The following is a 16,086-nucleotide window of genomic DNA, read 5'->3' on the forward strand; positions in this document are numbered from 1 at the left end:
GACTATGTGCGTGGGAAATCATGTCTCATAAACTTGATTAAGTTATTTGAAGATGTATCAAAGAGGATTGATGAGGGCTGAGAGGTGGACATGATCTATGGAATTCAGTAAGGCGCTCGACAAGCTTCCCCATGGTAGACTGGTTAGCAAGGTTAGATCTCATGGAATACAGGGAGAACAAGCCGTTTGGGTACAGAACTGGCTCAAATGTAGAAGGCAGGGTGGTGGTGGAGGGTTGTTTTTTCAGATTGGAGGCATGTGACCAGTGGAGTCTCGCAAGGATCATTGCTGGGTCCACTACTTTTCGTCGTTTATATATATGATTTAGATATGAGCATAGGAGGTATAGTTAGTAAGTTTGCAGATGACGCCAAAATTGGAGGTAGAGTGGACAGCGAAGAGGGTTACCTCAGATTACAACAGGATGTTGTTCAGATGGGTGAAAAGTGGCAGATGGAGTTTAATTCAGATGAATGTGACGTGCTGCATTTTGGAAAAGCAAATCTTAACAGGACTGATACACGAAGTGGCAAATTCCTAGATAGTGTTGATGAACAAAGATATCTTGCAGTGCAGATTCATATTTCCTTGAACGTAGAGTTGCAGGTAGATAGGATATTGAAGAAAGGGTTTGGAATACATTCCTTTATTGATCAGAGCATTGAGTATAGATGTTGGAAGGTCATGTACAGGACATTGGTTAGGCCACTTTTGGAATATTGTGTGCAAATATTCTCCGTCAATCGGAAGGATGTTGTGAAACTTGAAAGGGTTCAACAAAGATTTAAAAGGATATTGCCAGGGTTTGAGCTGCAGGAAGAGAGCAAAAAGGCTGTGGCTTTCTTTCCCTGGAGCATCAGAGACTGAGGAGTGACCTCCGTCGAGGTTTATAAAATCATTAGTAGCATGGATAGGGTAAACAGACAAGGTCTTTCCCTGAGTAGGGGAGTCCAGAAATAGAGAGCATAGGTTGAGGGTGAGAGGGGAAAAATATAAAAGGGAACTAAGGAGCAACTTTTTCACGCAGAGAGTGGTGCGTGTATGGAATAAGCTTCCAGAAGAAGTGGTGGAGGCTGCTAATTATAGCATTTTAAAGGCATTTGGATACTTGACATGAATAGGAAAGATTTAGAGGGATATGGCTCAGGTGCTGGCAAGAGCGATAAGATTAGGTTCGGATATCTGGTCGACATGGACAAATTTGAGCGAAGGTTCTGTTTAGTGCTGTTCATCTGTGACTCACAGCTCTGTGGGTTTCGGTCTCTTCAAAGATAAATCTTAGTCTGTTTTATTTTAGTAAAGCTACAACATTCAGTAGGGTGATGGTTTATTTCTTTGAATAAACATCTTATGATACTTTGATTAATTTTTTTAATATAAAATATTGGTACTAATTTATTCTAGAGTAGTGTTTTGTAAAGCTGTAAGACTGTGTGCCTTTTTCTGGGTCTGTGGACTGTTAAGGTGCAGGGATGGCCATTTGTACAGTGATGTGCTCTTCCTGTTGGATGAAGGAGATTAAGGAAAGTTTCAGTGATCCTGATTGTCTGCAGGAAGTGAGGATGCAAATCCTGTAGGATTTCATGGACCAGATGGAGCGATGTTTAAAGGTAATGGAGAATTTACAGGAGCTGGGGGGTGTGATATGTGGCAGTTGCAGAAAGGTAGGAAAACTGCCGATCCAGTCAGGTAGATGGGTTCCTTCTCGGAAAGGGAGGAGTGGAGGGCAAGTAGTGCAGGAGTCACCTGTGGTTATTTCCATCTCAAACAAGTATACTGTTTTGGAAAGCGTCGGGGTCACAGACTCTCAGGGGACTATCGCACTGACAGCCAAGTTCCTAGTGTAATAGATCTAGTGTAATATGAGGTATATCCAGTTCCACACGATCGATGGTGATAGGGGGCTCTCTCGTCTGCAGCACAGACTGCAGTTTCTGTAGCTAACAGTGAGACATCAGAATGGGGTGGTGTCTCCCTACTGTCTGGGTGAAGGATGGCTCTGAGGGTGAAGAGTATTCTGAAAGGAGAGAATGATCAGTTGGAGGTCGCTGTGCATTGGTACCAATGACATAAGAGAAAAGGATGAAGTCCTGATGAGAGAATATTGCAAATTAGCCTGGAGGATAATAAGCAGGTCCTTGTCGGTAGTAATATCTGGATTACTCCCGGTACCACATGCTAGTGAGAGTAGGACTAGCAGGGTACGGCAGATGAATGCGTGGCCAAGGATCTGATACAGGGGAGAAGGATTCACATTTTTGGATCATTGGAATCTCTGCATAAGAAGGATGGATTACACCTGAATTGGAAGGTGTCTAATATCCAAGCAGGGAGATTTGCTAGTGCTACACGGGAGGCATTAAACCAGTGAGGGAGTGGGGGGTAAACCTAAAGAGGCAGTGAGAAAGGAGGTAAGTCTGATACTGGTACAGTTGAGAAGTTAGACAGGCAAGGCAGGCAAGGGTAAGGCACAGAATGAGATCGGACTGAAAAGGTACAATAGACAATCGGTGCAGGAATCGGCCATGCTGCCCTTTGAGTCAGCACCACCATTCATTATGATCATGGCTGATCATCCACAATCCGTATCCTGTTCCTGTCTTATTTCTGTAACACTTGATTCCATTATCTTTAACAGCTCTATCCATCTCTTTCTTGAAAGTATCCAGGGACTTGGCCTCCACTGCCTTCTGGATCAGAGCATTCCATGTGGCCACTACTCTCTCGGTGAAGACGTTTCTCCTCAACTCTGTTCTAAATGGCCTCTCCCTTATTTTTAAACTGTGTCCTCTGGTTCTGGAAACATGCTTCCTGTCTCCAGAGTGTCCAACCCTTTAATAATCTTGTAGGTCTCAATCAGATCCCCTCTCATTCTCCTAAACTCAAGTGTATACAAGCTCAGTCGCTCCAATCTTTCAACATATGATAATTCCGCCATTCCGGGAATTGACCTCATGAACCTACCCAACACTCCCTCAATAGCCACAATGTTCTTCCTCAAATGTGGAGACGACAACTGCACACAATACTTAAGGTGCGGTCTTACCAGGGCCCTGTACAGCTGCAGAAGGACCTCGTTGCTCCTATACTCAATTCCTCTTGTTATGAGGGCCGGCATGCAGTGAGCTTTCTTCACTACCTGCTGTACCTGCATGCTTGCTTTCATTGACTGATGTACAAGGATACCTAGATCACGTTGTACTTCCCCTTTACCAAACTTGACTCCTTTTCGATAGTAATCTGCCTTCCTGTTCTTACCTCCAAAGTGGATAACCACACAGTTATCCACATTAAACTGCATTTGCTTTGCATCCGTCCACTCACCTAGCCTGTCCAAGTTAACCTGTATTCTCATAACATCCTCCTCACATTTTACCCTGCCATCCAGCTTTGTGTCATCAGCAAATTTGCTAATATTACTTTTACTATGTTCATTTATATTATTAATGTATATTGCAAACAGCACCGAACCTTGTGGTACTCCACTAGTCACAGCCTGCCATTCCGAAAGGAAGCGTTTATCACTACTGTTTGCTTCCTGTCAGCCAGCCAATTTTCAATCCAAGTCAGTATATTCCCCTTTGTAAATCCATGCTGACTCTGACGAATCCTATTACTGCTATCCAAATGAGCTGTAACTTCATCTTTTATAATTGACTCCAGCATCTTTCTCACCACTGACATCAGGTTAACCGGTCTATAATTCCTTGTTTTCTCTCTCCCACCTTTCTTGAAAAGTGGGAAAACATTAGGGCGGCACTGTGGCACAGTGGTTAGCACTGCTGCCTCACAGCGCCAGAGACCCGGGTTCAAATGCCGCCTCAGGCAACTGATTGTGTGGAGTTTGCACATTCTCTGCGTGGGTTTTCTCCGGATGCTCCGGTTTCCTCCCACAGTCCAAAGAAATGTGCAGGTCAGTTGAATTGGCCATGCTAAATTGCCCGTAGTGTTAGGTCTGGGTGGGTGCGCTTCGGCGGGTCGGTGTGGACTAGTTGGGCCGAAGGGCCTGTTTCCACACTGTAAGTAATCTAATCTAATCATTAGTCACCCTCCAATCTGACTCTACATCTCCTGATTCTGTGTCTCCCCCTTCGCAAGGGACTGAACGTCATCACTCACCAACAGGGCCATCTTACCCCCTCTGCCCATTAGTCTGTCCTTTTGATAGCACTGCACTGCATTTATTTCAATGCAAGAGGTTTGACAGGGAAAGCAGATGAGCTTAAGATATGGTTTTGAACATGGGACTGGGATATAGTGGGTATTACAGAAACGTGGCTTAGGTTGGACAGGACAGGTAGCTTAATGTTCCAGGGAATAGATGTAAGAGGAAGGATAGAAAGGGGGAATAAGAGAGAAGGTGGAATGGTGTTTTTGATGAGGGATAACATTATTGTTGTGCAGAGGGGGAATATTCATGGGAGTTCACCCGGTGAACTTACTTGGGTGGAACTGGGAAATAAGAACAGGATGATCACCTTATTGAGGCTGTCTGTGTGGGTTTCGTCCAGGTGCTCTGGTTTCCTCTCACAGTCCAAAGATGTGCAGGTTGGGTGGATAATCCAGGCTGAATTGCACATATTGTTCAGGGATGTGCAGGTTGGGTGGATTGGCCATGTGAAATTACCCATATTGTTCAGGGATCTGCAGGTTGGGTGGATTGGCCATTTGAAATGCAGCATTACAGGGGTAAGATACGAGGCTCAGAGGGTCGGTGTGGATGTGATGGGCTGAATGGCATGCTTCCACACTTGGGATTCTCTGACGATAATTCTACTAGTTTTAAAATAGTTACAGAAAATAATAGACCAGATCTAATAGTTAAGTTTCTAAATTGGACAAAGGTGAATTTTGAAGGTACAAGGCGAGAACTTTCAATATTTCTCTGCGACCCCCAGGTAAAGGGACGGCTGGAAAGTGGGAACATAAGAACAGACGGAATAGGAGCAGGAGTAGGCCATCTGGCCCTTCAAGCCTGCACTGCCATTCAATAAGATCAGGGCTGATCTTTTCGTGGCCTCAGCTCCACTTTCCTTCTCTCTCACCATAATCCTTCATTCCTTTCCTGTTCACAAATCTACATTTTGTCTTAAAGACATTCAAGTTGATAACGTCAACTGCTGCACTCAGCAGGGAATTCCACAGATTCATAACCCTTTAGCTGAAGAAGTTCCTCCTCAACTCTGTCCTAAATCACATACCCCCTTATTTTGACGCTATGCTCTCTAGTTTGACCCGCTACCCCTCCCCCACAATGGAAATAAACTCCCTGCTTCTATCTTATCCATTCACTTCTTAATTTTATTTTTTCCAATACAACCTCCCATTCTTCTAAATTCCAACAAGTATAGTCCCAGTCTATTCGGTCTCTCCACATACACCAACCCTCTCAACTCCCGACTCAAACTAGTGACCCTCCTCTGCACCCCCTCCAGTGTCAGTATATCTTTGCTGAAGTAAGGAGATCAAACCTGTACACAGTACTCCAGGTGTGGCCTCACCAGCACCATGTACAGCTGCAGCATAACCATCCCTCTAGCAAGGAGGGACATTAGACCCTTCACCATCTCTTTTAGTCCCCTGGGATGCATTCGATCACGGCCAGAAGACCCGTGTACTTTTGGGCTGTTATCTTTCCCAACACTACATCTTTACTGAGAATGACTGTTTCCATGTCCTCATCTGCCATTGCCTCCATAGGCCTGTGAAAATGAGACAACAAGAGTACAGAGACAGAATGTTCCTGTTATTTCCAAGTCTGGTAGGTATAGAGAATGCTGTGTGTCTAGTGAAATTGAGGGTATCGTCAAAAAGATGAAGGAGAGATATGGCAGGTACAGACAGCTAGGTTTGAGTGAATCCCTTGGAGTGTAGGGGCAGTAGGAGTACACTTGAGGGAAAACAGGAGGGCAAAAAGGATACATGAGATAGCTTTGGGGGGAAAGAGGTTTACGGACAATCCAAAGAGATTCTACAAAACACTAAGGACAAAAGAGTAACCAGGCAGAGAATAGGGACCCTCAAAGATCATCAAGGCTGTCTGTGGAACCACAGAAGGTGGGAAAGATACTATCCAAGGATTTCATGTCAGCTTTTACTGAAAGAGGAGATGGAAGTTAGAGACTTTGGAGAAATAAATAGTGATAAGTTAACAACTATCCATATTGCAGAGGAGGTTGTACTGGATGTCTGAAACATAAAGCTGAGTAAATCTGTGGGACCTGATCAGATGTATCCCAAATCTTTGTGGGAAGTTAGGGAAGTGATTGCCGGGCCCCTCGCTGTGATATTTCTATCACCGATAGCCACAGGTGAGGTGCTGCAAGACAGGCCATCATTTGAGAAAGATGATGAGGATGGGCAGGGAATAATACACTGGTGAGCCTGAGGTTAGTGGCAGACAAGCTGTTTGAAGGAATTCTAAAGGACAGGTTTATATGTAATTGGAAAGACAAGAAGTGATTTGGGATAGTCAGCATGGCTTTGTACATAAATCACTAACTTGGACTTCAGAAAGACATTCAAAAAGGTTCCACATGACAGACTGGTTAGCAAGTTAGACACCATGGGATACGGAGAGAACCAGCTATTTGGATACAAATTGGCTGGAAGGTTGGAGACGGAGGGTAGTGCTTTTCGGACTGGAGGCCTGTGATGAGCAATATAATGTAAGGATCGGTGCTGGGTCCACTGCTTGTCATCATTTATATCAGTGATGTCTGTGTAAATATGAGGTATAGTTAGTGGGTTTACAGTAGACATCAAAATTGGAGGTATACTGGACACAAAGAAGGTTACCTCAGAGTACAATGGGACTTCAATCAAATGGGCTGAGGATTGTCAGATCGAGTTTATTTCAGATAAATGTGAGGTGCTCCATTTTGGAAAAGCCAATGAGGGCAGGAATTATACACTTAATGGGAAGGTCCTGGAGAGTGTTGCTGAATAAAGAGACCTTGGAGTGCAGGTTCATAGTTCCTTGAAAGTGGAGCCATAGGCAGGGTAGTGAAGAAGGTGTTTGGTGTACTTGCCTTTACTGGTCAGTGCATTGAGTAGTGGAGTTGGGACGCAATTTTGCGGCTGCACAGCACATTGATTCAGTCACTTCTGGAATTCTGCTTTCAGTCCTGGTCTCCCCGCTATCGGTATGAAATTTTTAAACTTGAAAGGGTTCGGAAAAGATCCGCAAAGATGTTGCCAGGGTTGAGGGTTCGAGCTATATAGGTAGAGGCTGAATAGGCTAGGGCTGTTTTGCCTGAAGCATCGGATACAATTGTGAGGGGCATGGATAGGGTGAAATCCCAGGGTCTTATTCCCAGGATATGTGAGTCCAAAGTTTGGGGGCACAGGCTTCAGGTGTGAGGGAAAAGATTTAAAAGGGATCTAAGGGGCAATGTTTTCCAGCTGAACATGGTACGTGTATGGAATGAGCTGCCAGAGGAAGTGTGGAGGCTGGTACAATTACCCAATTATGCCTGTGAGATGTTGTATGTGATTAGCAAAAGTGTAGAAGGATATAGGCCAAAAAATGGCATATGGGATGAGATTAATTTAGGATATCTGGTCGGCATGGACAAGTTGGATCGAAGGGTCTGTTTCTCTGCTATACATCTTTATGGCACTAATAAAATTAAGATGGGTTTCTCTTTTATGGAGAGTTAGCAGAAGATCAGATAATTTTCCTTGGAGTTGAGAAGGTTAGGCAGTGATTTTGACCAGGAGCAGATGTGTTTCCAGGATATTTAAATTACAGAGAGACAGGGAGAAATTATTAACGTCACAATTTTTAGTAACTACCTTCAGGTAACTGGCAAATAATGCTGGTTAAAAATGTGAAGATTATTTTAATCACTAGGTTCTGATCATCTTGAACAGTTTGACCAACAGCTGGATGCAGATTCAGTAGTTATTGTCAAAACAAATTTGGAATTTAACTTTTTTAAGGAAGGATTTGGAGGGCTACAGATAAATGGGAGGTGAGTTGGGATAGACTGGCACCATCTCCAGCGGGGGAGAGTACAGCCCCATTGGGCTGAATAGCCCCAAACCCCTGTGCTCAGTGTTACTACCCCATTCACTGTGAATGATGAAGCTCATCCCAGGGCAGAGTCATAGAGACCTATAGCATGGAATTAGACCCTTTGGTCGAACTGGTCCATGCCTACCAGATATCCCAACCTAATCTAGTCCCATTTGCCAACACTTGGCACGTATCCCTCTACACCCTTCCGATTCACATACCCATCCAGATGCCAAATGGTTTAATTGTACCAGCCTCCACCATTTCCCTGAACAGAAGATTCCATACTTGCACCAATCTCGGTGTGAAAAAAGTTGCCTCTAGGTCCCTTTTAAATTTTTCCCTCTCACCTTAAACCTACACCCTCTCGTTCTAGACTCCCCAACCCCAGGGAAAAGACCTTGTCTATTTTTCCCATCCACACTCCTCAGGATTTTATAAAACCCTGAGGTCACCCCTCAGCATCCGATGCTCTTGGGAGGAGCCCACTCATGTCACAATGGGGCCCCGGTGATTGACAGCAGCTTCAGACCAATAGGAGAATTGGCGTGATCCTCCAGCCAATGGGAGTGAATTGGGGTGGGTCCAGCAGGCCAACATGTGGCCATGAGCTGTGCAGGCGCAGTGTTACGGTGAGAGGGGACCTAGTGAGTGTGAAGGGAGTGGGAGAGACTGCAAATTCTGGGGAAGAAATGGAGCTATCGTGGACTGGAAGTGTGTAAAAACACAGGGTTTTATGCTGCTAGACCTGAATTAGAAATTCCTTGTAAATTAGAACCAAAAGAACTGCAGATGCTGTAAATCTCTCACAACAACCAAAAGGTACTGGAAAAGCTCAGCAGGTCTGGCTGCATCTGTGAAGAGAAATCAGAGTTAACATTTTGGATCTGCTGATCCTTCCTCAGAACTGATGTTACTGAAAAGAAATGTCAGTTTATATGCAGAAGGTAGGCGTTAAGGAGTAAATGATAAGTGATGATTGAGTCCAAAGAGATGGGAGCAGTTGGACAAAGGAGTGGACAACGATCTGGCTGGGGGAGGGTGAATAGCTGTTTATGGGGACTGTTAATGGCTAACCATAGGTAATGTGTAATGGTAGGCTATGTGATAACAAGGCCTGGCACGTGGGTTAAGAGGCTAGGGCGCTAGGACATTGGAGAGTTCAGAACCTAAAATTATTGCATTTGATACTGGGGCTAGAGGGGTTCAGGGTCCCCAAGTAGAAGATGAGGTGCTGTTCTTCCAGCTTGCGTTAACGTGTGCCGCTGGAAAAGCACAGCAGGTCAGGCAGCATCTCAGGAGCAAGAGAATTGACATTTTGGGCATATTCTTTTCATCAGGAATACCGGGATTGGTGGGGGAGGGGGAGTAGTAAGAGGGCTGAGAGATAAATAAGAGGGATGTGTGTGGTTGGTGGGAAGGGAGCTAGGAAGGCAATTGGTAGATGTAGGTGGACGGTAATGGAGAGAGGGTGGAGTGGATAATTGTAAAGGACGATGGACAGGTGGGACAGTTCAAGAGGGTGGTGTCGAGTTGGAGGGTTGGATCTGGGATAAGGCAGGGGAGGGGAGCTGAGGAAACCTTGATTCTGTGGTTAAAGTGTCCCAATGTGGAAGATGAGGTTTTCTTCCTCCAGGCGTCGGGCGGCTGGGATTTGGTGGTGGAGGTGGCCCAGGAGTTGCATGTCCTTTGCGGAGTGGGTGGGGAAGTTGAAGTGGTCGGCCACAGGATGGTGGGGTTGGTTGGTGCATGCATCGCAGAAATGTTCCCTGAAACATTCCGCAAGTTGGTGTCCTGACTCCCCAGTGGAGAGGAGACAACGTCGAAAGCAAAGGCCGTAATAGATGAGGTGTTTGGATGTGCAGGAAAATCTCTGCTGGATGTGGAAAGGTCCTTTGGAGGTGAGGGAGGAGGTGTGGGCACAGGTTTTACACCTCTTGCATTGGCAAGTGAAGGGGCTGGGATTGGGGTTGTTGGGGAGCATGGATCTGACTTGGAATTCACAGGGAATGGTCTCTGTGGAATGCTGAAAGGAATGGAGAGGGAAATATATCTCTGGTGGGATCTGATTGTAGGTGGTGGAAATGGCGGAGGATGATGCATTGTATCTGGGTGGAAGGTGAGAACTGGGGGTTTCTATCCTTGTTGCAGTTGGAGACAGTGCTTCAATGGCAGAGGTGTGGGAACTGATGGAGATACACTGGAGAGTATTGTTGACCACATGGGAGGGGAAATTGCAGTCCTTGAAATACTGGGCGTTTTAGTATGTTTCTGGAGTGTTCTGCCAGCTTGCATCAAGCTTCACTGGAACACTGCAGTAAGCATGAGACAGAGATGTTGGCCAGGGAACAGGCTCGCATGTTAAAGTGACAGGCGACTGGACGTTCAGGGTCTGTTTTGCAGCAGAACGTAGATCATCAGCTGCCATTTCCAGCACCTACACTGAGATGCTGCCAGACACAGGTTCCTGCCCCCACCATTAACAGCTATGCACCCTCCCAGCTAGATTGTTATCCACTCCTTTGACTTTTCAAATGTTACTGACTCTTTTGGGCTCCATCCCCACCTATTATTTACTCTTTAAACCCTATCTCCAAAGATATGCAGGTTAGGTGCATTGGCCCAGCTAAATTTCCAGTAGTGTTCGGGGATGTATAGGTTAGGTGCATTAGTCAGGGGAAATGTAGAATAATAGGGTCAGGGAATGGGTTTGGTTGAGAAACTCTTCAGAGGGTGGGTGTGGACTTGTTGGGCCTAATGGCCTGTTACCACACTGTAGGGATTCTAATTTTCCCAGCTGCCATCGGTTCTGAGGAAGGGTCACTGGACCTAGAAAGACCCTTGGTGTGTGCAGGAGGAGGAAACGGGAAAGGGGAGTTGGATCTGGTTTAGACTGGGAGGGTTTAATTGCACTCTGTACAGGTAGTTAGGCCTGAATTAGAAACTCTTGGTCCCATGTTTACAGCAAATGGGAAAATGGCTGTGACTCTCAGGCAGTGATAGGTCCTGGGTTATGGCCGCCATCTTTATTGGGGGCAAGGTACAGCGAGGCACATGGACATGTCCTCTTCCAGGGTAGGGGTGGGGTGATTGAAAGAGGAGCATTTACACATCAAACACATACCAAGAGAAATATTTGTCTTTCCTGTTCAGCCTGCACTGACTGTGAGTTTTGTTTTGTCAATTCATTTTATAGGATATTAATTGAGAATAATTGAGACAGGGATCTCAAAAGCAATTTTCTATCGTCAGCAGGGTCATCTGGATCTGAATACCATTGACATTTAACTGTGGAAGGAGACAGGTGTGTCTGTTCTGTCTGTGGGCAAGTATCTGGTTTTTATTTCAAGCAAAAAGCAGAAAAATGTTCAAATTTGTGGTTGGATCACCCTTGGGGTTTGTGTTCAATTCTTGGCCCTGCAGCTGTGGAAGGAGGTATTGGCCTAAGAGAGAGCACAGATTTATCCAAATTACACCTCGTCTCTTTATAGGAACTGTCAGATTTAGACCCAATCACGCACTTCATGATGTTAATCTGTAAACTCCTTATTTTCAATTCCTGCAAACTTCTCATTAAAATTCCTTATGGACTCAAATTCCAGCACCATTTCAGGTGGAATGTTCCAGGTTCTGACAACTGTCTGTTCATTCAGAAACTGCTGAAGTCCATGTTGACTCTGGGATTATAAAGGGCTGAATTGAGAGATGAGATGCTGTTCCTGAGCTCCCATTGAGACGCATTGGAGGTTGGGGCAGTGTAGGTGCGAGCAGACAATGAAAATGATAGGGCTGCACTGTGGGTGCTGATTGGCTCAATGAGAGTGTTTTGGAGTTGGTTGTAAACAGAGCGAGGGGAGACAGGGAGAATGTAAACTACAGCTTCAGTTTTAGTGCAGGCCATTCAGAAATTCACATGGTCCCAATGGGAACAGCCAAGTTGTAAGCGATACCTGCTGAGTTTTTTTTTAAAACAGTTATTAAAGTATAAAATGTCAGCTTAAGTAAAGATCGGGACTTTTGATTATAATGGAAATGTTTGAAGAGAAGGAAGGTTACTAGCTCATTTAAATTCTCCTAATGGGAGTAACTAACTGAAAAGAGAGAGACCTCAGACCAGTGGTGTGCTCCTCTTGCAAAATATGGGAAATAAGGAACGCTTCCAGTGTCCGTGACGGCTATGTGTGCAGGAAGAGTGCCCATGTGCAACTACTGGGAAACTGCTTTTCAGACCTGGAACTGAGAGTGGACTCACTGTGGAGCAATACTGAGAATATTATGGACAGCATGTTTAGTGAGTTCGTCACACTGCAGGTGAGGGTTACACAGGCAGAAAGGGAATGGGTGACCATCAGATCAAGTAAAAGGCTCAGGAAGGTAGTGCAGGACTCCCCAGTCATCGTTCCCCTTCTCAGACAGATATTGTGCACCACTTGGGATTCTACAAGTGGGGAACAGGTGGATTGGGGTCTCAGGGGAAATCAGCAACAGATGATGACATGACACCACAGACAGCTCCGCTGCACAGAACTGCAGGAAGGAGAATGGCAGAGCTATAGTGACAGGGGATCCAGTAGTCATGGTCAGAGACAGGCGTGTCTGTGGCCACAGACATGAATCCAGACAGTGGAATTGAACCCAGGTCCATTTATTGATAAGTGCACAGACCAATAAAGGTCAGCGTCCCAAATACAACCTTCAGCACCCCAAATACAACCTTCAGCACTTGATCACCCTGAAGCTCTACTTTCCAAGGACTGTGCACTTGTTCTGAGCCCTTCGGAGAGATTGAAGGGGGTAGGGAGAAAACAGGAACAGGGTTGCGTTGTAATCTACAAAATAACGGTCACCCTCCGCTCTCGGTCTCTCCCCTCTGTCTCCAACCTCCCATCGTACCTCCTCCCCACCGCAGGGAAAAGACCTTGTGTATTTACCCTATCCATGCCCCTGCTGATTTTATAAACCTCTAAAAGGTCACCCATCAGCCTCTGAACCTCCAGGGAAAACAGTGTATTCTTCCTCCCCCCTGTAGCTCAAATCCTCCAACCCTGGCAACATGCTTGTAATTTGTTTCTGACCCTTTTCAAGTTACACAATATTGTTTTGATAGGAAGGAGATCAGAATTGCATGCAATATTCCAAGCGTGACCTAACCAATGCTCTGTACAGCCGCAATATATCCTCCCAACTCCTATACTCGGTGCTCTGACCAATAAAGGATATCATACTAAACACCTTCTTCACTATCCTATCTACGTGCGATTCTGCTTTCAAGGAGCTATGAACCTGTTCTCCAAGGTCTCTTTGTTCAGCAGCACTCCCGAGGACCTTACCATTAAGTGTATACACCGTGCTGATATTTTGCTTTTCTAAAATGCAGCACCTCACATTTATCTAAATTAAACTCCATCTGTCTGTCCTCAGCACATTCAACCATCTGATCAAGATCCTGTTGTAATCTGAGATAATCCTCTTCACTGTCCACTGTACCTCCAATGTTGGTGTCATCTTACTAACATTACTTCTTATATTCGCATCCAAATCATTTATATAAATTATGAAAATTAGTGGATCCAGCACCGATCCTTTGTGACACCCCACTGGTCACAGGTCTCCAGTCTGAAAAGCAACCTTCCACCACCACACTCTGTCTTCTACCTTTGAGCCAGTTTTGTATCCAAATGGCTAGTTCTCTCTGTATTCCATGAGATCTAACCTCGCCAACCAGTCTCCCATGGGGAACCTTGTCGAACGCCTTACTGAAGTCCATGTAGATCATTTCCACCGGTTTGCCCTCATCAATCCTCTTTGTTGTTACTTCAAAAAAATTGACTCAAGTTCATGAGACGTGATTTCTCACACACAAAGCCGTTATAATATCCAGGACTTAACTCTGTACATTGGGGTCTGCGTCACCCAGTTATAGATGTTAATATTCTGGATAAAGTTCACGCACGCCAGCTTTGTGTTAGTGACTGTGTATTGAGTCTTGTTGATATCACAAACACAGGTGAGTTCCATTTGAAAGGCAGTCCCTATATCCCTAACCCCTCTCCCATCTGCTCTGTCTCCATCCCCACCGTAGAAAGTAAGTGGGAGGAGTTCATGGAGTTTCCATGTGAGTGAGATTGAGAAAATCTTCCCTTCTTTCCACTAGCCCACAAAGAAGTGGTGATAGTCTCCTTACTACCATTAAGTGTATACATGCTGCTAATATTTGCTTTTCGAAAATGCAGCACCTCACATTTATCTAAATTAAACTCCATCTGCCTCTTGGGTTCAGGGTTTGGTAACAGCGGCTTTGAAGAGGCTGATTAGAAAACGTGCCCAAGCCACCAGGCCATACTGTCTTCCAGCTGTCCCTGCCTGAGCCTCCAAACAGAACCTTCCTGTAGTTTCTCTCCTGTCAGACTCTCCCATTGCTCAGTTTGTCCAGGATCCCCTCCTGCTGCTACACTGCTCCTGTCCCTCACTGACCTGTCCATCCCCCAGTGTCCTCCACATTCATTCATTGTTTACAATCCCATTGTCCCAGTCCGCCAGCCCCGCCCTCTCCACCCTATTGGGCAGCAGCTGCTGTCAATCACCCAGGCTCCCGTGTGATCTGGAGCATGTGATGTAGGAGGGGAGACCAGTGCACAGGCGCAGTGCTCGGCAATTGTTGGCGTATGTGCAGTATGGGTCAGTGCCAGGAAGGCTGTGGGTGTGTGGGATTAATCTGCCATTGGCAGTTCCTCCCTCTGAAAACAGGACCCAGCGGAATGGCCCCTCCCCTGGTATCCTGACGAGTGGCCAAAGTGTCAATGGGGAAGCATTCTTATGATGATTCAGGAATGTTATGGAAAGGGACAGGGGTGGACCTGTAATTAGAGTTCTAATCTGTTTCATTTTAGTTCAACCAGATATGATTTGGCCAGTGTGTGCAGGATGGTTCTCATCAGAGGTCGGAGTGGGGGAAATGAGTAAGACGTTCCAGATTGGGGGGAAAACATCAATGTGGATCTGACCAGGAAGGACACCCTGGGAGGTGGGGGAAGTATTCATCAACACCAACGAGGCTCTGAGTCAGACTCATTGATTTGATTAGATTTTCTACAGTGTGGAAACAGGCCCTTTGGCCCAACCAGTCCACACGGAACCTCCAAAGAGCAACCCACCCAGATTAATTTCCCTCTGACTAAAGTACCTAACACTACGGGTAATTTATCATGGCCAATTCACCTGATGCACTATCAGTCTTTGGATTGTGGGAGGAAACTGGAGCACCCGGAGGAAACCCACGCAGACATGGAGAAAATGAGCCCGAGGCTGGAATCGAATCTGGGACCCTAGTGCTATGAGGCAGCAGTGCTAACTACTGTGCCATCGTGCTGCCCACTTTTTTGGTTCTTAGTCTGCAGGCAGGAGCGAGGAAACTCAATTAAAAGAGAGGAGAGAGTGTTGGAAATGGGTGTGGTGGGAAGGAGTGAGGAGATTGGTTTGGATTTCAGTTCACAGAAGAGAGCAATTGTGAGACTGAGATTTTAAGCTTTGGGGAAAACAAAGAAACTACAATGTATTACTATAATTGTCTTATGAATTTCCATCCTGTGCTAACGGTGGTGACCTGTTTTCTCTATTGTAGGGTTCTGAAAGGGCGGATTTGTGGATGAGAAATTCAAATTGAACTTCCTGTTCCGTTTTGATGGTTACTTGATCCGTGCCGATCTGAATATCATTGGCCTTTTCAAGTGGAAGGAAAGGTGTGTATTCTGTCCATGGGCGAATATTTCAAATGTCAGTGTGACTGGAAACATTACTGAGACGCAGCCAAGTCCATGTTAGTGTGGTGACTGTGGAGAGAGAGTTCATTTGTTTTTAAAAGTCTGAAAAAACATGGCACATTTCCCAGGAACAATTAAGCTACAGAATTGTTTTGTATGAGGACAAGTTTTTAATTAATCATGCAACCAGAAAGACACCACGATACCTGCACCATGGAAAAAAAAACTATGAAAGCGGGACTGTTGTAAAGGGCTTAATTATCGATCATGGCTTTTAATCCATTGGCGTTGTCACTTCGGCTCCAG

General features: G+C 45.4%; 1 long non-coding RNA gene across 5 annotated transcripts in view; it reads left to right on the forward strand.

Moving 5' to 3' along the window:
* Positions 1–15,802, forward strand: part of LOC148137945 (uncharacterized) — a 28,379-nt gene extending 12,577 nt beyond the window's left edge. For 2 of the 5 annotated variants that reach the window (XR_015754202.1, XR_015754200.1), the window contains exons 5-6: positions 11,217–11,324; positions 15,642–15,802. This is a non-coding gene — a long non-coding RNA (uncharacterized LOC148137945). Of the gene's footprint in view, positions 1–5,700; positions 5,763–11,216; positions 11,325–15,641 lie in introns of those variants that run through there. The other 3 variants (XR_015754203.1, XR_015754201.1, XR_015754204.1) reach the window with 3 other exon arrangements.
* Positions 15,803–16,086: the final 284 nt, after the last annotated feature.

The sequence above is a fragment of the Chiloscyllium plagiosum genome, unplaced genomic scaffold (assembly GCF_037043375.1).
Source record: "Chiloscyllium plagiosum isolate Xiang-an unplaced genomic scaffold, Cpla_swu_hap1 HiC_scaffold_42, whole genome shotgun sequence".
Taxonomy (NCBI): Eukaryota; Metazoa; Chordata; class Chondrichthyes; order Orectolobiformes; family Hemiscylliidae; genus Chiloscyllium; species Chiloscyllium plagiosum.